The sequence below is a fragment of the Salvelinus fontinalis genome, chromosome 22 (genome assembly GCF_029448725.1).
Source record: "Salvelinus fontinalis isolate EN_2023a chromosome 22, ASM2944872v1, whole genome shotgun sequence".
Taxonomy (NCBI): domain Eukaryota; kingdom Metazoa; phylum Chordata; class Actinopteri; order Salmoniformes; family Salmonidae; genus Salvelinus; species Salvelinus fontinalis.
The window spans coordinates 19,221,312-19,242,570 of record NC_074686.1 but is presented as its reverse complement, the minus strand read 5'-3'; the positions used below and the strand labels follow the sequence as shown (position 1 = coordinate 19,242,570).

Genomic DNA, 21,259 nt, shown 5'->3' with positions numbered 1-21,259 from the left:
GGTACATTTTGATTGTCAAGATCATGAGTCACTTGCATGTGTATGGTCAAGTGTGCCACATAATTAAAATTATTGACTTGCCGAAATAGCTCAGTTGGGAGAGCGTTAGACTGAAGATCTAAAGTTCCCTGTTTCGATCCTGGGTTTCGGCATAAGTTGTTGTTCTGTCTTTGGCTTCAAGGAAACTTCCCACAGCTTTGTTTGTGGGCATCAATTGTGTGTGCCTACAGCTCCTCTGAAAGTTAGTCATGTCATTCTTTTACATCCGACATTGTGACATCAGTGTTACATGAAAGTTGCTACATGACAGTAGGTTGTTGTTAGACAAAGCTGCATGAAGTGTGAACTGTAACGTTCTTGGATCCACAACAAAATGTGTTATTTTGGAGAATGTGGGCATCGATCCCACTACCTCTCGCATGCTAAGCAAGCACTCTACCATTTGAGCTAATTCCCCATCCTTGTTGATTTGCCACAAGGAGCAACCAAGAGGGTCTAGTCTTGTCAGGCTATACTGTTGGTGGACTTGTCAGTTTTTGCGCCAGCACTGGCCGAGGCTCTGTCCATCCTAAAAATTTCGCTCCGTAGCAAGTGGCCGGTTAGCTCAGTTGTTTAGAGCGTGGTGCTAATAACGCCAAGGTCGTGGGTTTGATCCCCGTACTGGCCATGAGGTACACTTAGATTGTCAAAATCATGAGTCACTTGCATGTGTATGGTCAAGTGTGCCACATAATTAATATTAGTGACTTGCCGAAATAGCTCAGTTGGGAGAGCGTTAGACTGAAGATCTAAAGTTCCCTGTTTCGATCCTGGGTTTCGGCATAAGTTGTTGTTCTGTCTTTGGCTTCAAGGAAACTTCCCACAGCTTTGTTTGTGGGCATCAATTGTGTGTGCCTACAGCTCCTCTGAAAGTTAGTCATGTCATTCTTTTACATGCGACATTGTGACATCAGTGTTACATGAAAGTTGCTACATGACAGTAGGTTGTTGTTAGACAAAGCTGCATGAAGTGTGAACTGGAACGTTCTTGGATCCACAACAAAATGTGTTATTTTGGAGAATGTGGGCATCGATCCCACTACCTCTCGCATGCTAAGCAAGCACTCTACCATTTGAGCTAATTCCCCATCCTTGTTGATTTGCCACAAGGAGCAACCAAGAGGGTCTAGTCTTGTCAGGCTATACTGTTGGTGGACTTGTCAGTTTTTGCGCCAGCACTGGCCGAGGCTCTGTCCATCCTAAAAATTTCGCTCCGTAGCAAGTGGCCGGTTAGCTCAGTTGTTTAGAGCGTGGTGCTAATAACGCCAAGGTCGTGGGTTCGATCCCCGTACTGGCAATGAGGTACATTTTGATTGTCAAGATCATGAGTCACTTGCATGTGTATGGTCAAGTGTGCCACATAATTAAAATTATTGACTTGCCGAAATAGCTCAGTTGGGAGAGCGTTAGACTGAAGATCTAAAGTTCCCTGTTTCGATCCTGGGTTTCGGCATAAGTTGTTGTTCTGTCTTTGGCTTCAAGGAAACTTCCCACAGCTTTGTTTGTGGGCATCAATTGTGTGTGCCTACAGCTCCTCTGAAAGTTAGTCATGTCATTCTTTTACATCCGACATTGTGACATCAGTGTTACATGAAAGTTGCTACATGACAGTAGGTTGTTGTTAGACAAAGCTGCATGAAGTGTGAACTGGAACGTTCTTGGATCCACAACAAAATGTGTTATTTTGGAGAATGTGGGCATCGATCCCACTACCTCTCGCATGCTAAGCAAGCACTCTACCATTTGAGCTAATTCCCCATCCTTGTTGATTTGCCACAAGGAGCAACCAAGAGGGTCTAGTCTTGTCAGGCTATACTGTTGGTGGACTTGTTAGTTATTGCGCCAGCACTGGCCGAGGCTCTGTGCATCCTAAAAATGTTGCTCCTTAGCAAGTGGCCGGTTAGCTCAGTTGGTTACAGCGTGGTGCTAATAACGCCAAGGTCGTGGGTTCGATCCCCGTACTGGCCATGAGGTACATTTTGATTGTCAAAATCATGAGTCACTTGCATGTGTATGGTCAAGTGTGCCACATAATTATTATTAGGGACTTGCTGCAATAGCTCAGTTGGGAGAGCGTTAGACTGAAGATTTAAATGTACCTGGTTCGATCCTGGGTTTCGGCATTAGTTGTCGTTCTGTCTTTATCCTCAGCTTTGGCTTCAAGGAAACTTCCCACAGCTTTGTTTGTGGGCATCAATTGTGTGTGCCTACAGCTCCTCTGAAAGTTAGTCATGTCATTCTTTTACATCCGACATTGTGACATGAAAGTTGCTACATGACAGTAGGTTGTTGATAGACAAAGTTGCATGAAGTGTGAACTGGAACGTTCTTGGATCCCTAACAAAATGGGTTATTTTGGAGAATGTGGGCATCGATCCCACTACCTCTCGCATGCTAAGCAAGCACTCTACCATTTGAGCTAATTCCCCATCCTTGTTGATTTGCCACAAGGAGCAACCAAGAGGGTCTAGTCTTGTCAGGCTATACTGTTGGTGGACTTGTTAGTTTTTGCGCCAGCACTGGCCGAGGCTCTGTGCATCCTAAAAATTTTGCTCCGTAGCAAGTGGCCGGTTAGCTCAGTTGGTTAGAGCGTGGTGCTAATAACGCCAACGTTGTGGGTTCGATCCCCGTACTGGCCATGAGGTACATTTTGATTGTCAAAATCATGAGTCACTTGCATGTGTATGGTCAAGTGTGCCAAATAATTAATAATAGTGACTTGCCGAAATAGCTCAGTTGGGAGAGCGTTAGACTGAAGATCTAAAGGTCCATGGTTCGATCCTGGGTTTCGGCATAAGTTGTTGTTCTGTCTTTGGCTTCAAGGAAACTTCCCACAGCTTTGTTTGTGGGCATCAATTGTGTGTGCCTACAGCTCCTCTGAAAGTTAGTCATGTCATTCTTTTACATCCGACATTGTGACATCAGTGTTACATGAAAGTTGCTACATGACAGTAGGTTGTTGATAGACAAAGCTGTGTGAACTGGAACGTTCTTGGATCCACAACAAAATGTGTTATTTTGGAGAATGTGGGCATCGATCCCACTACCTCTCGCATGCTAAGCAAGCACTCTACCATTTGAGCTAATTCCCCATCCTTGTTGATTTGCCACAAGGAGCAACCAAGAGGGTCTAGTCTTGTCAGGCTATACTGTTGGTGGACTTGTTAGTTATTGCGCCAGCACTGGCCGAGGCTCTGTGCATCCTAAAAATGTTGCTCCTTAGCAAGTGGCCGGTTAGCTCAGTTGGTTACAGCGTGGTGCTAATAACGCCAAGGTCGTGGGTTCGATCCCCGTACTGGCCATGAGGTACATTTTGATTGTCAAAATCATGAGTCACTTGCATGTGTATGGTCAAGTGTGCCACATAATTATTATTAGGGACTTGCTGCAATAGCTCAGTTGGGAGAGCGTTAGACTGAAGATTTAAATGTACCTGGTTCGATCCTGGGTTTCGGCATTAGTTGTCGTTCTATCTTTATCCTCAGCTTTGGCTTCAAGGAAACTTCCCACAGCTTTGTTTGTGGGCATCAATTGTGTGTGCCTACAGCTCCTCTGAAAGTTAGTCATGTCATTCTTTTACATCCGACATTGTGACATGAAAGTTGCTACATGACAGTAGGTTGTTGATAGACAAAGTTGCATGAAGTGTGAACTGGAACGTTCTTGGATCCCTAACAAAATGGGTTATTTTGGAGAATGTGGGCATGGATCCCACTACCTCTCGCATGCTAAGCAAGCACTCTACCATTTGAGCTAATTCCCCATCCTTGTTGATTTGCCACAAGGAGCAACCAAGAGGGTCTAGTCTTGTCAGGCTATACTGTTGGTGGACTTGTTAGTTTTTGCGCCAGCACTGGCCGAGGCTCTGTGCATCCTAAAAATTTTGCTCCGTAGCAAGTGGCCGGTTAGCTCAGTTGGTTAGAGCGTGGTGCTAATAACGCCAACGTCGTGGGTTCGATCCCCGTACTGGCCATGAGGTACATTTTGATTGTCAAAATCATGAGTCACTTGCATGTGTATGGTCAAGTGTGCCAAATAATTAATAATAGTGACTTGCCGAAATAGCTCAGTTGGGAGAGCGTTAGACTGAAGATCTAAAGGTCCCTGGTTCGATCCCGGGTTTCGGCATTAGTTGTCGTTCTATCTTTGGCTTCAAGGAAACTTCCCACAGCTTTGTTTGTGGGCATCAATTGTGTGTGCCTACAGCTCCTCTGAAAGTTAGTCATGTCCTTCTTTTACATCCGACTTTGTGACATCAGTGTTACATGAAAGTTGCTACATGACAGTAGGTTGTTGATAGACAAAGCTGCATGAAGTGTGAACTGGAACGTTCTTGGATCCACAACAAAATGTGTTATTTTGGAGAATGTGGGCATCGATCCCACTACCTCTCGCATGCTAAGCAAGCACTCTACCATTTGAGCTAATTCCCCATCCTTGTTGATTTGCCACAAGGAGCAACCAAGAGGGTCTAGTCTTGTCAGGCTATACTGTTGGTGGACTTGTTAGTTATTGCGCCAGCACTGGCCGAGGCTCTGTGCATCCTAAAAATGTTGCTCTTTAGCAAGTGGCCGGTTAGCTCAGTTGGTTACAGCGTGGTGCTAATAACGCCAAGGTCGTGGGTTCGATCCCCGTACTGGCCATGAGGTACATTTTGATTGTCAAAATCATGAGTCACTTGCATGTGTATGGTCAAGTGTGCCACATAATTATTATTAGGGACTTGCTGCAATAGCTCAGTTGGGAGAGCGTTAGACTGAAGATTTAAATGTACCTGGTTCGATCCTGGGTTTCGGCATTAGTTGTCGTTCTATCTTTATCCTCAGCTTTAGCTTCAAGGAAACATCCCACAGCTTTGTTTGTGGGCATCAATTGTGTGTGCCTACAGCTCCTCTGAAAGTTAGTCATGTCATTCTTTTACATCCGACATTGTGACATGAAAGTTGCTACATGACAGTAGGTTGTTGTTAGACAAAGTTGCATGAAGTGTGAACTGGAACGTTCTTGGATCCCTAACAAAATGGGTTATTTTGGAGAATGTGGGCATCGATCCCACTACCTCTCGCATGCTAAGCAAGCACTCTACCATTTGAGCTAATTCCCCATCCTTGTTGATTTGCCACAAGGAGCAACCAAGAGGGTCTAGTCTTGTCAGGCTATACTGTTGGTGGACTTGTTAGTTTTTGCGCCAGCACTGGCCGAGGCTCTGTGCATCCTAAAAATTTTGCTCCGTAGCAAGTGGCCGGTTAGCTCAGTTGGTTAGAGCGTGGTGCTAATAACGCCAACGTTGTGGGTTCGATCCCCGTACTGGCCATGAGGTACATTTTGATTGTCAAAATCATGAGTCACTTGCATGTGTATGGTCAAGTGTGCCAAATAATTAATAATAGTGACTTGCCGAAATAGCTCAGTTGGGAGAGCGTTAGACTGAAGATCTAAAGGTCCATGGTTCGATCCTGGGTTTCGGCATAAGTTGTTGTTCTGTCTTTGGCTTCAAGGAAACTTCCCACAGCTTTGTTTGTGGGCATCAATTGTGTGTGCCTACAGCTCCTCTGAAAGTTAGTCATGTCATTCTTTTACATCCGACATTGTGACATCAGTGTTACATGAAAGTTGCTACATGACAGTAGGTTGTTGATAGACAAAGCTGTGTGAACTGGAACGTTCTTGGATCCACAACAAAATGTGTTATTTTGGAGAATGTGGGCATCGATCCCACTACCTCTCGCATGCTAAGCAAGCACTCTACCATTTGAGCTAATTCCCCATCCTTGTTGATTTGCCACAAGGAGCAACCAAGAGGGTCTAGTCTTGTCAGGCTATACTGTTGGTGGACTTGTTAGTTATTGCGCCAGCACTGGCCGAGGCTCTGTGCATCCTAAAAATGTTGCTCCTTAGCAAGTGGCCGGTTAGCTCAGTTGGTTACAGCGTGGTGCTAATAACGCCAAGGTCGTGGGTTCGATCCCCGTACTGGCCATGAGGTACATTTTGATTGTCAAAATCATGAGTCACTTGCATGTGTATGGTCAAGTGTGCCACATAATTATTATTAGGGACTTGCTGCAATAGCTCAGTTGGGAGAGCGTTAGACTGAAGATTTAAATGTACCTGGTTCGATCCTGGGTTTCGGCATTAGTTGTCGTTCTATCTTTATCCTCAGCTTTGGCTTCAAGGAAACTTCCCACAGCTTTGTTTGTGGGCATCAATTGTGTGTGCCTACAGCTCCTCTGAAAGTTAGTCATGTCATTCTTTTACATCCGACATTGTGACATGAAAGTTGCTACATGACAGTAGGTTGTTGATAGACAAAGTTGCATGAAGTGTGAACTGGAACGTTCTTGGATCCCTAACAAAATGGGTTATTTTGGAGAATGTGGGCATCGATCCCACTACCTCTCGCATGCTAAGCAAGCACTCTACCATTTGAGCTAATTCCCCATCCTTGTTGATTTGCCACAAGGAGCAACCAAGAGGGTCTAGTCTTGTCAGGCTATACTGTTGGTGGACTTGTTAGTTTTTGCGCCAGCACTGGCCGAGGCTCTGTGCATCCTAAAAATTTTGCTCCGTAGCAAGTGGCCGGTTAGCTCAGTTGGTTAGAGCGTGGTGCTAATAACGCCAACGTCGTGGGTTCGATCCCCGTACTGGCCATGAGGTACATTTTGATTGTCAAAATCATGAGTCACTTGCATGTGTATGGTCAAGTGTGCCAAATAATTAATAATAGTGACTTGCCGAAATAGCTCAGTTGGGAGAGCGTTAGACTGAAGATCTAAAGGTCCCTGGTTCGATCCCGGGTTTCGGCATTAGTTGTCGTTCTATCTTTGGCTTCAAGGAAACTTCCCACAGCTTTGTTTGTGGGCATCAATTGTGTGTGCCTACAGCTCCTCTGAAAGTTAGTCATGTCCTTCTTTTACATCCGACTTTGTGACATCAGTGTTACATGAAAGTTGCTACATGACAGTAGGTTGTTGATAGACAAAGCTGCATGAAGTGTGAACTGGAACGTTCTTGGATCCACAACAAAATGTGTTATTTTGGAGAATGTGGGCATCGATCCCACTACCTCTCGCATGCTAAGCAAGCACTCTACCATTTGAGCTAATTCCCCATCCTTGTTGATTTGCCACAAGGAGCAACCAAGAGGGTCTAGTCTTGTCAGGCTATACTGTTGGTGGACTTGTTAGTTATTGCGCCAGCACTGGCCGAGGCTCTGTGCATCCTAAAAATGTTGCTCTTTAGCAAGTGGCCGGTTAGCTCAGTTGGTTACAGCGTGGTGCTAATAACGCCAAGGTCGTGGGTTCGATCCCCGTACTGGCCATGAGGTACATTTTGATTGTCAAAATCATGAGTCACTTGCATGTGTATGGTCAAGTGTGCCACATAATTATTATTAGGGACTTGCTGCAATAGCTCAGTTGGGAGAGCGTTAGACTGAAGATTTAAATGTACCTGGTTCGATCCTGGGTTTCGGCATTAGTTGTCGTTCTATCTTTATCCTCAGCTTTAGCTTCAAGGAAACTTCCCACAGCTTTGTTTGTGGGCATCAATTGTGTGTGCCTACAGCTCCTCTGAAAGTTAGTCATGTCATTCTTTTACATCCGACATTGTGACATGAAAGTTGCTACATGACAGTAGGTTGTTGTTAGACAAAGTTGCATGAAGTGTGAACTGGAACGTTCTTGGATCCCTAACAAAATGGGTTATTTTGGAGAATGTGGGCATCGATCCCACTACCTCTCGCATGCTAAGCAAGCACTCTACCATTTGAGCTAATTCCCCATCCTTGTTGATTTGCCACAAGGAGCAACCAAGAGGGTCTAGTCTTGTCAGGCTATACTGTTGGTGGACTTGTTAGTTATTGCGCCAGCACTGGCCGAGGCTCTGTGCATCCTAAAAATTCTTCCTCCTTAGCAAGTGGCCGGTTAGCTCAGTTGGTTACAGCGTGGTGCTAATAACGCCAAGGTCGTGGGTCGATCCCCGTACTGGCCATGAGGTACATTTTGATTGTCAAAATCATGAGTCACTTGCATGTGTATGGTCAAGTGTGCCACATAATTATTATTAGGGACTTGCCGAAATAGCTCAGTTGGGAGATCGTTAGACTGAAGATTTAAATGTACCTGGTTCGATCCTGGGTTTCGGCATTAGTTGTCGTTCTATCTTTATCCTCAGCTTTGGCTTCAAGGAAACTTCCCACAGCTTTGTTTGTGGGCATCAATTGTGTGTGCCTACAGCTCCTCTGAAAGTTAGTCATGTCATTCTTTTACATCCGACATTGTGACATCAGTGTTACATGAAAGTTGCTACATGACAGTAGGTTGTTGATAGACAAAGCTGTGTGAACTGGAACGTTCTTGGATCCACAACAAAATGTGTTATTTTGGAGAATGTGGGCATCGATCCCACTACCTCTCGCATGCTAAGCAAGCACTCTACCATTTGAGCTAATTCCCCATCCTTGTTGATTTGCCACAAGGAGCAACCAAGAGGGTCTAGTCTTGTCAGGCTATACTGTTGGTGGACTTGTTAGTTATTGCGCCAGCACTGGCCGAGGCTCTGTGCATCCTAAAAATGTTGCTCCTTAGCAAGTGGCCGGTTAGCTCAGTTGGTTACAGCGTGGTGCTAATAACGCCAAGGTCGTGGGTTCGATCCCCGTACTGGCCATGAGGTACATTTTGATTGTCAAAATCATGAGTCACTTGCATGTGTATGGTCAAGTGTGCCACATAATTATTATTAGGGACTTGCTGCAATAGCTCAGTTGGGAGAGCGTTAGACTGAAGATTTAAATGTACCTGGTTCGATCCTGGGTTTCGGCATTAGTTGTCGTTCTATCTTTATCCTCAGCTTTGGCTTCAAGGAAACTTCCCACAGCTTTGTTTGTGGGCATCAATTGTGTGTGCCTACAGCTCCTCTGAAAGTTAGTCATGTCATTCTTTTACATCCGACATTGTGACATGAAAGTTGCTACATGACAGTAGGTTGTTGATAGACAAAGTTGCATGAAGTGTGAACTGGAACGTTCTTGGATCCCTAACAAAATGGGTTATTTTGGAGAATGTGGGCATCGATCCCACTACCTCTCGCATGCTAAGCAAGCACTCTACCATTTGAGCTAATTCCCCATCCTTGTTGATTTGCCACAAGGAGCAACCAAGAGGGTCTAGTCTTGTCAGGCTATACTGTTGGTGGACTTGTTAGTTTTTGCGCCAGCACTGGCCGAGGCTCTGTGCATCCTAAAAATTTTGCTCCGTAGCAAGTGGCCGGTTAGCTCAGTTGGTTAGAGCGTGGTGCTAATAACGCCAACGTCGTGGGTTCGATCCCCGTACTGGCCATGAGGTACATTTTGATTGTCAAAATCATGAGTCACTTGCATGTGTATGGTCAAGTGTGCCAAATAATTAATAATAGTGACTTGCCGAAATAGCTCAGTTGGGAGAGCGTTAGACTGAAGATCTAAAGGTCCCTGGTTCGATCCCGGGTTTCGGCATTAGTTGTCGTTCTATCTTTGGCTTCAAGGAAACTTCCCACAGCTTTGTTTGTGGGCATCAATTGTGTGTGCCTACAGCTCCTCTGAAAGTTAGTCATGTCCTTCTTTTACATCCGACTTTGTGACATCAGTGTTACATGAAAGTTGCTACATGACAGTAGGTTGTTGATAGACAAAGCTGCATGAAGTGTGAACTGGAACGTTCTTGGATCCACAACAAAATGTGTTATTTTGGAGAATGTGGGCATCGATCCCACTACCTCTCGCATGCTAAGCAAGCACTCTACCATTTGAGCTAATTCCCCATCCTTGTTGATTTGCCACAAGGAGCAACCAAGAGGGTCTAGTCTTGTCAGGCTATACTGTTGGTGGACTTGTTAGTTATTGCGCCAGCACTGGCCGAGGCTCTGTGCATCCTAAAAATGTTGCTCTTTAGCAAGTGGCCGGTTAGCTCAGTTGGTTACAGCGTGGTGCTAATAACGCCAAGGTCGTGGGTTCGATCCCCGTACTGGCCATGAGGTACATTTTGATTGTCAAAATCATGAGTCACTTGCATGTGTATGGTCAAGTGTGCCACATAATTATTATTAGGGACTTGCTGCAATAGCTCAGTTGGGAGAGCGTTAGACTGAAGATTTAAATGTACCTGGTTCGATCCTGGGTTTCGGCATTAGTTGTCGTTCTATCTTTATCCTCAGCTTTAGCTTCAAGGAAACTTCCCACAGCTTTGTTTGTGGGCATCAATTGTGTGTGCCTACAGCTCCTCTGAAAGTTAGTCATGTCATTCTTTTACATCCGACATTGTGACATGAAAGTTGCTACATGACAGTAGGTTGTTGTTAGACAAAGTTGCATGAAGTGTGAACTGGAACGTTCTTGGATCCCTAACAAAATGGGTTATTTTGGAGAATGTGGGCATCGATCCCACTACCTCTCGCATGCTAAGCAAGCACTCTACCATTTGAGCTAATTCCCCATCCTTGTTGATTTGCCACAAGGAGCAACCAAGAGGGTCTAGTCTTGTCAGGCTATACTGTTGGTGGACTTGTTAGTTATTGCGCCAGCACTGGCCGAGGCTCTGTGCATCCTAAAAATTCTTCCTCCTTAGCAAGTGGCCGGTTAGCTCAGTTGGTTACAGCGTGGTGCTAATAACGCCAAGGTCGTGGGTCGATCCCCGTACTGGCCATGAGGTACATTTTGATTGTCAAAATCATGAGTCACTTGCATGTGTATGGTCAAGTGTGCCACATAATTATTATTAGGGACTTGCCGAAATAGCTCAGTTGGGAGATCGTTAGACTGAAGATTTAAATGTACCTGGTTCGATCCTGGGTTTCGGCATTAGTTGTCGTTCTATCTTTATCCTCAGCTTTGGCTTCAAGGAAACTTCCCACAGCTTTGTTTGTGGGCATCAATTGTGTGTGCCTACAGCTCCTCTGAAAGTTAGTCATGTCATTCTTTTACATCCGACATTGTGACATGAAAGTTGCTACATGACAGTAGGTTGTTGTTAGACAAAGTTGCATGAAGTGTGAACTGGAACGTTCTTGGATCCCTAACAAAATGGGTTATTTTGGAGAATGTGGGCATCGATCCCACTACCTCTCGCATGCTAAGCAAGCACTCTACCATTTGAGCTAATTCCCCATCCTTGTCGATTTGCCACAAGGAGCAACCAAGAGGGTCTAGTCTTGTCAGGCTATACTGTTGGTGGACTTGTTAGTTTTTGCGCCAGCACTGGCCGAGGCTCTGTGCATCCTAAAAATTTTGCTCCGTAGCAAGTGGCCGGTTAGCTCAGTTGGTTAGAGCGTGGTGCTAATAACGCCAACGTCGTGGGTTCGATCCCCGTACTGGCCATGAGGTACATTTTGATTGTCAAAATCATGAGTCACTTGCATGTGTATGGTCAAGTGTGCCAAATAATTAATAATAGTGACTTGCCGAAATAGCTCAGTTGGGAGAGCGTTAGACTGAAGATCTAAAGGTCCATGGTTCGATCCTGGGTTTCGGCATAAGTTGTTGTTCTGTCTTTGGCTTCAAGGAAACTTCTCACAGCTTTGTTTGTGGGCATCAATTGTGTGTGCCTACAGCTCCTCTGAAAGTTAGTCATGTCATTCTTTTACATCCGACATTGTGACATCAGTGTTACATGAAAGTTGCTACATGACAGTAGGTTGTTGTTAGACAAAGCTGCATGAAGTGTGAACTGGAACGTTCTTGGATCCACAACAAAATGTGTTATTTTGGAGAATGTGGGCATCGATCCCACTACCTCTCGCATGCTAAGCAAGCACTCTACCATTTGAGCTAATTCCGCATCCTTGTTGATTTGCCACAAGGAGCAACCAAGAGGGTCTAGTCTTGTCAGGCTATACTTTTGGTGGACTTGTCAGTTTTTGCGCCAGCACTGGCCGAGGCTCTGTCCATCCTAAAAATTTCGCTCCGTAGCAAGTGGCCGGTTAGCTCAGTTGTTTAGAGCGTGGTGCTAATAACGCCAAGGTCGTGGGTTTGATCCCCGTACTGGCCATGAGGTACACTTAGATTGTCAAAATCATGAGTCACTTGCATGTGTATGGTCAAGTGTGCCACATAATTAATATTAGTCACTTGCCGAAATAGCTCAGTTGGGAGAGCGTTAGACTGAAGATCTAAAGTTCCCTGTTTCGATCCTGGGTTTCGGCATAAGTTGTTGTTCTGTCTTTGGCTTCAAGGAAACTTCCCACAGCTTTGTTTGTGGGCATCAATTGTGTGTGCCTACAGCTCCTCTGAAAGTTAGTCATGTCATTCTTTTACATCCGACATTGTGACATCAGTGTTACATGAAAGTTGCTACATGACAGTAGGTTGTTGTTAGACAAAGCTGCATGAAGTGTGAACTGGAACGTTCTTGGATCCACAACAAAATGTGTTATTTTGGAGAATGTGGGCATCGATCCCACTCCCTCTCGCATGCTAAGCAAGCACTCTACCATTTGAGCTAATTCCCCATCCTTGTTGATTTGCCACAAGGAGCAACCAAGAGGGTCTAGTCTTGTCAGGCTATACTGTTGGAGGACTTGTCAGTTTTTGCGCCAGCACTGGCCGAGGCTCTGTCCATCCTAAAAATTTCGCTCCGTAGCAAGTGGCCGGTTAGCTCAGTTGTTTAGAGCGTGGTGCTAATAACGCCAAGGTCGTGGGTTTGATCCCCGTACTGGCCATGAGGTACACTTAGATTGTCAAAATCATGAGTCACTTGCATGTGTATGGTCAAGTGTGCCACATAATTAATATTAGTGACTTGCCGAAATAGCTCAGTTGGGAGAGCGTTAGACTGAAGATCTAAAGGTCCCTGGTTCGATCCCGGGTTTCGGCATTAGTTGTCGTTCTATCTTTATCTTTGGCTTCAAGGAAACTTCCCACAGCTTTGTTTGTGGGCATCAATTGTGTGTGCCTACAGCTCCTCTGAAAGTTAGTCATGTCATTCTTTTACATCCGACATTGTGACATCAGTGTTACATGAAAGTTGCTACATGACAGTAGGTTGTTGATAGACAAAGCTGCATGAAGTGTGAACTGGAACGTTCTTGGATCCACAACAAAATGTGTTATTTTGGAGAATGTGGGCATCGATCCCACTACCTCTCGCATGCTAAGCAAGCACTCTACCATTTGAGCTAATTCCCCATCCTTGTTGATTTGCCACAATGAGCAACCAAGAGGGTCTAGTCTTGTCAGGCTATACTGTTGGTGGACTTGTTAGTTATTGCGCCAGCACTGGCCGAGGCTCTGTGCATCCTAAAAATTCTTCCTCCTTAGCAAGTGGCCGGTTAGCTCAGTTGGTTACAGCGTGGTGCTAATAACGCCAAGGTCGTGGGTCGATCCCCGTACTGGCCATGAGGTACATTTTGATTGTCAAAATCATGAGTCACTTGCATGTGTATGGTCAAGTGTGCCACATAATTATTATTAGGGACTTGCCGAAATAGCTCAGTTGGGAGATCGTTAGACTGAAGATTTAAATGTACCTGGTTCGATCCTGGGTTTCGGCATTAGTTGTCGTTCTATCTTTATCCTCAGCTTTGGCTTCAAGGAAACTTCCCACAGCTTTGTTTGTGGGCATCAATTGTGTGTGCCTACAGCTCCTCTGAAAGTTAGTCATGTCATTCTTTTACATCCGACATTGTGACATGAAAGTTGCTACATGACAGTAGGTTGTTGTTAGACAAAGTTGCATGAAGTGTGAACTGGAACGTTCTTGGATCCCTAACAAAATGGGTTATTTTGGAGAATGTGGGCATCGATCCCACTACCTCTCGCATGCTAAGCAAGCACTCTACCATTTGAGCTAATTCCCCATCCTTGTCGATTTGCCACAAGGAGCAACCAAGAGGGTCTAGTCTTGTCAGGCTATACTGTTGGTGGACTTGTTAGTTTTTGCGCCAGCACTGGCCGAGGCTCTGTGCATCCTAAAAATTTTGCTCCGTAGCAAGTGGCCGGTTAGCTCAGTTGGTTAGAGCGTGGTGCTAATAACGCCAACGTCGTGGGTTCGATTCCCGTACTGGCCATGAGGTACATTTTGATTGTCAAAATCATGAGTCACTTGCATGTGTATGGTCAAGTGTGCCAAATAATTAATAATAGTGACTTGCCGAAATAGCTCAGTTGGGAGAGCGTTAGACTGAAGATCTAAAGGTCCCTGGTTCGATCCCGGGTTTCGGCATTAGTTGTCGTTCTATCTTTATCTTTGGCTTCAAGGAAACTTCCCACAGCTTTGTTTGTGGGCATCAATTGTGTGTGCCTACAGCTCCTCTGAAAGTTAGTCATGTCATTCTTTTACATCCGACATTGTGACATCAGTGTTACATGAAAGTTGCTACATGACAGTAGGTTGTTGTTAGACAAAGCTGCATGAAGTGTGAACTGGAACGTTCTTGGATACACAACAAAACGTGTTATTTTGGAGAATGTGGGCATCGATCCCACTACCTCTCGCATGCTAAGCAAGCACTCTACCATTTGAGCTAATTCCCCATCCTTGTTGATTTGCCACAAGGAGCAACCAAGAGGGTCTAGTCTTGTCAGGCTATACTGTTGGTGGACTTGTCAGTTTTTGCGCCAGCACTGGCCGAGGCTCTGTCCATCCTAAAAATTTCGCTCCGTAGCAAGTGGCCGGTTAGCTCAGTTGTTTAGAGCGTGGTGCTAATAACGCCAAGGTCGTGGGTTCGATCCCCGTACTGGCCATGAGGTACATTTTGATTGTCAAGATCATGAGTCACTTGCATGTGTATGGTCAAGTGTGCCACATAATTAAAATTATTGACTTGCCGAAATAGCTCAGTTGGGAGAGCGTTAGACTGAAGATCTAAAGTTCCCTGTTTCGATCCTGGGTTTCGGCATAAGTTGTTGTTCTGTCTTTGGCTTCAAGGAAACTTCCCACAGCTTTGTTTGTGGGCATCAATTGTGTGTGCCTACAGCTCCTCTGAAAGTTAGTCATGTCATTCTTTTACATCCGACATTGTGACATCAGTGTTACATGAAAGTTGCTACATGACAGTAGGTTGTTGTTAGACAAAGCTGCATGAAGTGTGAACTGGAACGTTCTTGGATCCACAACAAAATGTGTTATTTTGGAGAATGTGGGCATCGATCCCACTACCTCTCGCATGCTAAGCAAGCACTCTACCATTTGAGCTAATTCCCCATCCTTGTTGATTTGCCACAAGGAGCAACCAAGAGGGTCTAGTCTTGTCAGGCTATACTGTTGGTGGACTTGTCAGTTTTTGCGCCAGCACTGGCCGAGGCTCTGTCCATCCTAAAAATTTCGCTCCGTAGCAAGTGGCCGGTTAGCTCAGTTGTTTAGAGCGTGGTGCTAATAACGCCAAGGTCGTGGGTTTGATCCCCGTACTGGCCATGAGGTACACTTAGATTGTCAAAATCATGAGTCACTTGCATGTGTATGGTCAAGTGTGCCACATAATTAATATTAGTGACTTGCCGAAATAGCTCAGTTGGGAGAGCGTTAGACTGAAGATCTAAAGTTCCCTGTTTCGATCCTGGGTTTCGGCATAAGTTGTTGTTCTGTCTTTGGCTTCAAGGAAACTTCCCACAGCTTTGTTTGTGGGCATCAATTGTGTGTGCCTACAGCTCCTCTGAAAGTTAGTCATGTCATTCTTTTACATCCGACATTGTGACATCAGTGTTACATGAAAGTTGCTACATGACAGTAGGTTGTTGTTAGACAAAGCTGCATGAAGTGTGAACTGGAACGTTCTTGGATCCACAACAAAATGTGTTATTTTGGAGAATGTGGGCATCGATCCCACTACCTCTCGCATGCTAAGCAAGCACTCTACCATTTGAGCTAATTCCCCATCCTTGTTGATTTGCCACAAGGAGCAACCAAGAGGGTCTAGTCTTGTCAGGCTATACTGTTGGTGGACTTGTCAGGTTTTGCGCCAGCACTGGCCGAGGCTCTGTCCATCCAAAAAATTTCGCTCCGTAGCAAGTGGCCGGTTAGCTCAGTTGTTTAGAGCGTGGTGCTAATAACGCCAAGGTCGTGGGTTCGATCCCCGTACTGGCCATGAGGTACATTTTGATTGTCAAGATCATGAGTCACTTGCATGTGTATGGTCAAGTGTGCCACATAATTAAAATTATTGACTTGCCGAAATAGCTCAGTTGGGAGAACGTTAGACTGAAGATCTAAAGTTCCCTGTTTCGATCCTGGGTTTCGGCATAAGTTGTTGTTCTGTCTTTGGCTTCAAGGAAACTTCCCACAGCTTTGTTTGTGGGCATCAATTGTGTGTGCCTACAGCTCCTCTGAAAGTTAGTCATGTCATTCTTTTACATCCGACATTGTGACATCAGTGTTACATGAAAGTTGCTACATGACAGTAGGTTGTTGTTAGACAAAGCTGCATGAAGTGTGAACTGGAACGTTCTTGGATCCACAACAAAATGTGTTATTTTGGAGAATGTGGGCATCGATCCCACTACCTCTCGCATGCTAAGCAAGCACTCTACCATTTGAGCTAATTCCCCATCCTTGTTGATTTGCCACAAGGAGCAACCAAGAGGGTCTAGTCTTGTCAGGCTATACTGTTGGTGGACTTGTCAGTTTTTGCGCCAGCACTGGCCGAGGCTCTGTCCATCCTAAAAATTTCGCTCCGTAGCAAGTGGCCGGTTAGCTCAGTTGTTTAGAGCGTGGTGCTAATAACGCCAAGGTCGTGGGTTCGATCCCCGTACTGGCCATGAGGTACATTTTGATTGTCAAGATCATGAGTCACTTGCATGTGTATGGTCAAGTGTGCCACATAATTAAAATTATTGACTTGCCGAAATAGCTCAGTTGGGAGAGCGTTAGACTGAAGATCTAAAGTTCCCTGTTTCGATCCTGGGTTTCGGCATAAGTTGTTGTTCTGTCTTTGGCTTCAAGGAAACTTCCCACAGCTTTGTTTGTGGGCATCAATTGTGTGTGCCTACAGCTCCTCTGAAAGTTAGTCATGTCATTCTTTTACATCCGACATTGTGACATCAGTGTTACATGAAAGTTGCTACATGACAGTAGGTTGTTGTTAGACAAAGCTGCATGAAGTGTGAACTGTAACGTTCTTGGATCCACAACAAAATGTGTTATTTTGGAGAATGTGGGCATCGATCCCACTACCTCTCGCATGCTAAGCAAGCACTCTACCATTTGAGCTAATTCCCCATCCTTGTTGATTTGCCACAAGGAGCAACCAAGAGGGTCTAGTCTTGTCAGGCTATACTGTTGGTGGACTTGTTAGTTTTTGCGCCAGCACTGGCCGAGGCTCTGTGCATCCTAAAAATTTCGCTCCGTAGCAAGTGGCCGGTTAGCTCAGTTGGTTAGAGCGTGGTGCTAATAACGCCAACGTCGTGGGTTCGATCCCCGTACTGGCCATGAGGTATATTTTGATTGTCAAGATCATGAGTCACTTGCATGTGTATGGTCAAGTGTGCCACATAATTAATATTATTGACTTGCCGAAATAGCTCAGTTGGGAGAGCGTTAGACTGAAGATCTAAAGTTCCCTGTTTCGATCCTGGGTTTCGGCATAAGTTGTTGTTCTGTCTTTGGCTTCAAGGAAACTTCCCACAGCTTTGTTTGTGGGCATCAATTGTGTGTGCCTACAGCTCCTCTGAAAGTTAGTCATGTCATTCTTTTACATCCGACATTGTGACATGAAAGTTGCTACATGACAGTAGGTTGTTGTTAGACAAAGTTGCATGAAGTGTGAACTGGAACGTTCTTGGATCCCTAACAAAATGTGTTATTTTGGAGAATGTGGGCATCGATCCCACCACCTCTCGCATGCTAAGCAAGCACTCTACCATTTGAGCTAATTCCCCATCCTTGTTGATTTGCCACAAGGAGCAACCAAGAGGGTCTAGTCTTGTCAGGCTATACTGTTGGTGGACTTGTTAGTTTTTGCGCCAGCACTGGCCGAGGCTCTGTGCATCCTAAAAATTTCGCTCCGTAGCAAGTGGCCGGTTAGCTCAGTTGGTTAGAGCGTGGTGCTAATAACGCCAAGGTCGTTGGTTCAATCCCCGTACTGGCCATGAGGTACAGATAAACATCTTGTGAATCCAGCCAACATGTCTGATTTTTTAAATGTTTTACAGCGAAAACACCACGTATATTTATGTTAGCTCACCACCAAATACAAAAAAGGACAGACATCATTCACAGCACAGGTAGCATGCACAAAGCCAACCTAACTAACCAAGAACCAACCTAACTAACCAAGAAACAACTTCATCAGATGACAGTCTTATAACATGTTATACAATAAATCTATGTTTTGTTCGAAAAATGTGCATATTTGAGGTATAAATCAGTTTTACATTGCAGCTACCATCACAGCTACCGTCAGAAATAGCACCGAAGCAGCCAGAGTAATTACAGACACCAACGTCAAATACCTAAATACTCATCATAAAACATTTCTGAAAAATACATGGTGTACAGCAAATGAAAGACAGTTATCTTGTGATTCCAGCCAATATTTCCGATTTCTTAAGTGTTTTACAGCGAAAACACAATATAGCATTATATTAGCTTACCACAATAGCCAGAAACACAAGCCATTTACCAGCAGCAAAAGTTAGCGATCGTAACAAACCAGCAAAATATATAATTTTTGACCAACCTTGATAAGCTTCATCAGATGACAGTCCTATAACATCAGGTTATACATACACTTATGTTTTGTTCGAAAATGTTCATATTTAGAGCTGAAATCAGTGGTTATACATTGTGCTAACGTAGCATATTTTTCCCACAACGTCCGGATATTTTTCTGACACTCACATATTCTGACCAAATAACTATTCATAAACATTACTAAAAAATACATGTTGTATAGGAAATGATAGATACACTAGTTCTTAATGCAATCGCCGTGTTAGAATTCTAAAAATAACTTCATTACGACATGCAGTTTACGTTATGGCGAGAGCGTGTCCAAAATCTGGGCGCAAACTACTAGTTCACATGTTCGACAGATATATGAAATAGCATCATAAAATGGGTCCTACTTTTGATGATCTTCCATCAGAATGTTGTACAAGGTGTCCTTTGTCCTGAACAATCGTTGCTTGGATTTAGAATGTCCTCTTCTCCAGTCAATTAGCATAGAAAGCTAGCAAAGTGGCGCAAAGCTCTCCTTCCTGAACAAACGCAGATAAAGCAACACGCCTAACGTCCCGAAAAAATTTCAATAATCTAATAAAACTATATTGAAAAAACATACTTTACGATGATATTGTCACATGTATCAAATAAAATCAAAGCCGGAGATATTAGTCGTCTATAACGACAGCTTTACAGAAGGCAATACCAGGTCCCTTCTCGCGCGTTCCAGAAAACAGGAAATTGGGGTCACGTCATGCCAAGCGCTTTTATTCAACCTCAGATCATGTTATACACTCCATTTCTTCTCTCACTGCCTGTTGACATCTAGTGGAAGGCGTATGAAGTGCATGTATACTAATAAATATCAAGCACATTTATAGGCAGGCCCTAGAACAGAGCATCGATTTCAGATTTTCCACTTCCTGTCAGGAAGTTTGCTGCAAAATGAGTTCCGTTTCACTCACAGATATAATTCAAACGGTTTTAGAAACTAGAGAGTGTTTCCTATCCAATAGTAATAATAATATGCATATTGTATGAGTAAGAATTGAGTACGAGGCCGTTTGAAATGGGCACCTTTTATCCAGGCTACTCAATACTGCCCCTGCAGCCCAAAGAGGTTAATTACATTTTCCTGACTAGTTAATCCACCTATCTTGTCAGATTTTGAAAATATGCTTTACAGCGAAAGCAATCCAAGCGTTTGTGAGTGTATCAGTCAATGCTAAAACAGTTAGCCTTAAATTAGCTTGGTCACGAAAGTCAGAAAAGCAATAAAATGAATTGCTTACCTTTCATAATCTTCGGATGTTTGTACTCACGAGACTCCCAGTGACACAATAAATGTTATTTTTGTTCGATAAATATTAGTTTTATAACAAAAAAACGGCATTTGGGTTGCGCGTTATGTTCAGAAAACCACAGCCTCGTTCCGTTCCTGAAAGGCAGACAAATTCCCAAAAATATCCGTAATGTTCGTAGAAACATGTCAAACGTTTTTTATAATCAATCCTCAGGTTGTTTTTAACATACATAATCAATAATATTTCAACCGGATGATAACCTACTCAATAAAAGAGAGAAAGAAAATTTCGAGCTACCCCTCTCGCGCCCAGGAACTAATCAAAGGACACCTGACTCGTTTTGAAAACTCTCGCTCATTTTTCAAAATAAAAGCCTGAAACTATGTCTAAAGCCTGGTCACAGCCCGAGGAAGCCATTAGGAAAGGAATCTGTTTGATATGCCTTTAAATGGAGGAGGGGCAGGCAACAGAACAGGGATAAAAAAAAATAAAAGCACTTCCGGGTTGGATTTCCTCAGGTTTTTGCCTGCAGAATCAGTTTTGTTAAACTCACAGACAATATTTTGACAATTTTGGAAAATTTGGAGTGTTTTCTATCATAATCTGTAAATTCTATGCATATTCTACGATCTGGGCCTGAGAAATAGTCCGTTTACGTTGGGAACGTTATAAAAACAAATCTGGCCCCTAGCGTCAAGATGTTAATCACGTAATAATAATTACAGAGAATTGATTTGATAAACTAACAGTCTTCAGTTTAATGATGCCAAAGACACGACATTGGCCATAATGACCATCGTTATGTTTGGAGGAAAAAGGGGAATGCTTGCAAGCCGAAGAACACCATCCCAGCCATGAAGCACGGGGGTGGCAGCATCATGTTGTGGGGGTGCTTTAGCGCAGGAGGGACTGGTGTGCTTCACAAAATAGATGGCATCATGAGGAGGGGAATTATGTTGATATAATGAAGCAACATCTCAAGACATCAGTCAGGAAGTTAAAGCTTGGTCGCAAATGGGTCTTCCAAATGGACAATGACCTCAAGCATACTTCCAAAGTTGTGGCAAAATGGCTTAAGGAAAACAAAGTCAAGGTATTAGAGTGGCCATCACAAAGTCCTGACCTCAATCCTATAGAAAATGTGTGGGCAGAACTGAAAAAGTGTGTGCGAGCAAGGAGGCCTACAAACCTGACTCAGTTACACCAGCTCTGTCAGGAGGAATGGGTCAGAATTCACCCAACTTATTGTGGGAAGCTTGTGGAAGGCTACCCGAAACGTTTGACCCAGGTTAA

General features: G+C 44.1%; 18 non-coding genes across 18 annotated transcripts; all 18 read left to right on the top strand.

Annotated features, from left to right (window-relative positions):
* The first annotated feature begins 2,604 nt into the window (after positions 1–2,604).
* trnai-aau (transfer RNA isoleucine (anticodon AAU)) lies at positions 2,605–2,678 on the top strand. The gene has a single exon. It is a non-coding gene; the product is annotated as a tRNA-Ile (tRNA).
* Positions 2,679–3,938: 1,260 nt separating this feature from the next.
* Positions 3,939–4,012, top strand: trnai-aau (transfer RNA isoleucine (anticodon AAU)). Its single transcript has one exon. It is a non-coding gene; the product is annotated as a tRNA-Ile (tRNA).
* An 82-nt stretch (positions 4,013–4,094) lies between these two features.
* Positions 4,095–4,167, top strand: trnaf-gaa (transfer RNA phenylalanine (anticodon GAA)). The gene has a single exon. It is a non-coding gene; the product is annotated as a tRNA-Phe (tRNA).
* A 441-nt stretch (positions 4,168–4,608) lies between these two features.
* On the top strand, positions 4,609–4,682 carry trnai-aau (transfer RNA isoleucine (anticodon AAU)). The gene has a single exon. It is a non-coding gene; the product is annotated as a tRNA-Ile (tRNA).
* Positions 4,683–5,279: 597 nt separating this feature from the next.
* Positions 5,280–5,353, top strand: trnai-aau (transfer RNA isoleucine (anticodon AAU)). The gene has a single exon. It is a non-coding gene; the product is annotated as a tRNA-Ile (tRNA).
* Positions 5,354–5,942: 589 nt separating this feature from the next.
* Positions 5,943–6,016, top strand: trnai-aau (transfer RNA isoleucine (anticodon AAU)). The gene has a single exon. It is a non-coding gene; the product is annotated as a tRNA-Ile (tRNA).
* A 597-nt stretch (positions 6,017–6,613) lies between these two features.
* Positions 6,614–6,687, top strand: trnai-aau (transfer RNA isoleucine (anticodon AAU)). The gene has a single exon. It is a non-coding gene; the product is annotated as a tRNA-Ile (tRNA).
* An 82-nt stretch (positions 6,688–6,769) lies between these two features.
* On the top strand, positions 6,770–6,842 carry trnaf-gaa (transfer RNA phenylalanine (anticodon GAA)). The gene has a single exon. It is a non-coding gene; the product is annotated as a tRNA-Phe (tRNA).
* A 441-nt stretch (positions 6,843–7,283) lies between these two features.
* On the top strand, positions 7,284–7,357 carry trnai-aau (transfer RNA isoleucine (anticodon AAU)). The gene has a single exon. It is a non-coding gene; the product is annotated as a tRNA-Ile (tRNA).
* A 1,272-nt stretch (positions 7,358–8,629) lies between these two features.
* Positions 8,630–8,703, top strand: trnai-aau (transfer RNA isoleucine (anticodon AAU)). The gene has a single exon. It is a non-coding gene; the product is annotated as a tRNA-Ile (tRNA).
* A 597-nt stretch (positions 8,704–9,300) lies between these two features.
* trnai-aau (transfer RNA isoleucine (anticodon AAU)) lies at positions 9,301–9,374 on the top strand. Its single transcript has one exon. It is a non-coding gene; the product is annotated as a tRNA-Ile (tRNA).
* An 82-nt stretch (positions 9,375–9,456) lies between these two features.
* trnaf-gaa (transfer RNA phenylalanine (anticodon GAA)) lies at positions 9,457–9,529 on the top strand. Its single transcript has one exon. It is a non-coding gene; the product is annotated as a tRNA-Phe (tRNA).
* Positions 9,530–9,970: 441 nt separating this feature from the next.
* Positions 9,971–10,044, top strand: trnai-aau (transfer RNA isoleucine (anticodon AAU)). Its single transcript has one exon. It is a non-coding gene; the product is annotated as a tRNA-Ile (tRNA).
* A 1,268-nt stretch (positions 10,045–11,312) lies between these two features.
* On the top strand, positions 11,313–11,386 carry trnai-aau (transfer RNA isoleucine (anticodon AAU)). The gene has a single exon. It is a non-coding gene; the product is annotated as a tRNA-Ile (tRNA).
* Positions 11,387–12,808: 1,422 nt separating this feature from the next.
* On the top strand, positions 12,809–12,881 carry trnaf-gaa (transfer RNA phenylalanine (anticodon GAA)). Its single transcript has one exon. It is a non-coding gene; the product is annotated as a tRNA-Phe (tRNA).
* Positions 12,882–13,999: 1,118 nt separating this feature from the next.
* On the top strand, positions 14,000–14,073 carry trnai-aau (transfer RNA isoleucine (anticodon AAU)). Its single transcript has one exon. It is a non-coding gene; the product is annotated as a tRNA-Ile (tRNA).
* An 82-nt stretch (positions 14,074–14,155) lies between these two features.
* On the top strand, positions 14,156–14,228 carry trnaf-gaa (transfer RNA phenylalanine (anticodon GAA)). Its single transcript has one exon. It is a non-coding gene; the product is annotated as a tRNA-Phe (tRNA).
* Positions 14,229–17,355: 3,127 nt separating this feature from the next.
* Positions 17,356–17,429, top strand: trnai-aau (transfer RNA isoleucine (anticodon AAU)). Its single transcript has one exon. It is a non-coding gene; the product is annotated as a tRNA-Ile (tRNA).
* Positions 17,430–21,259: the final 3,830 nt, after the last annotated feature.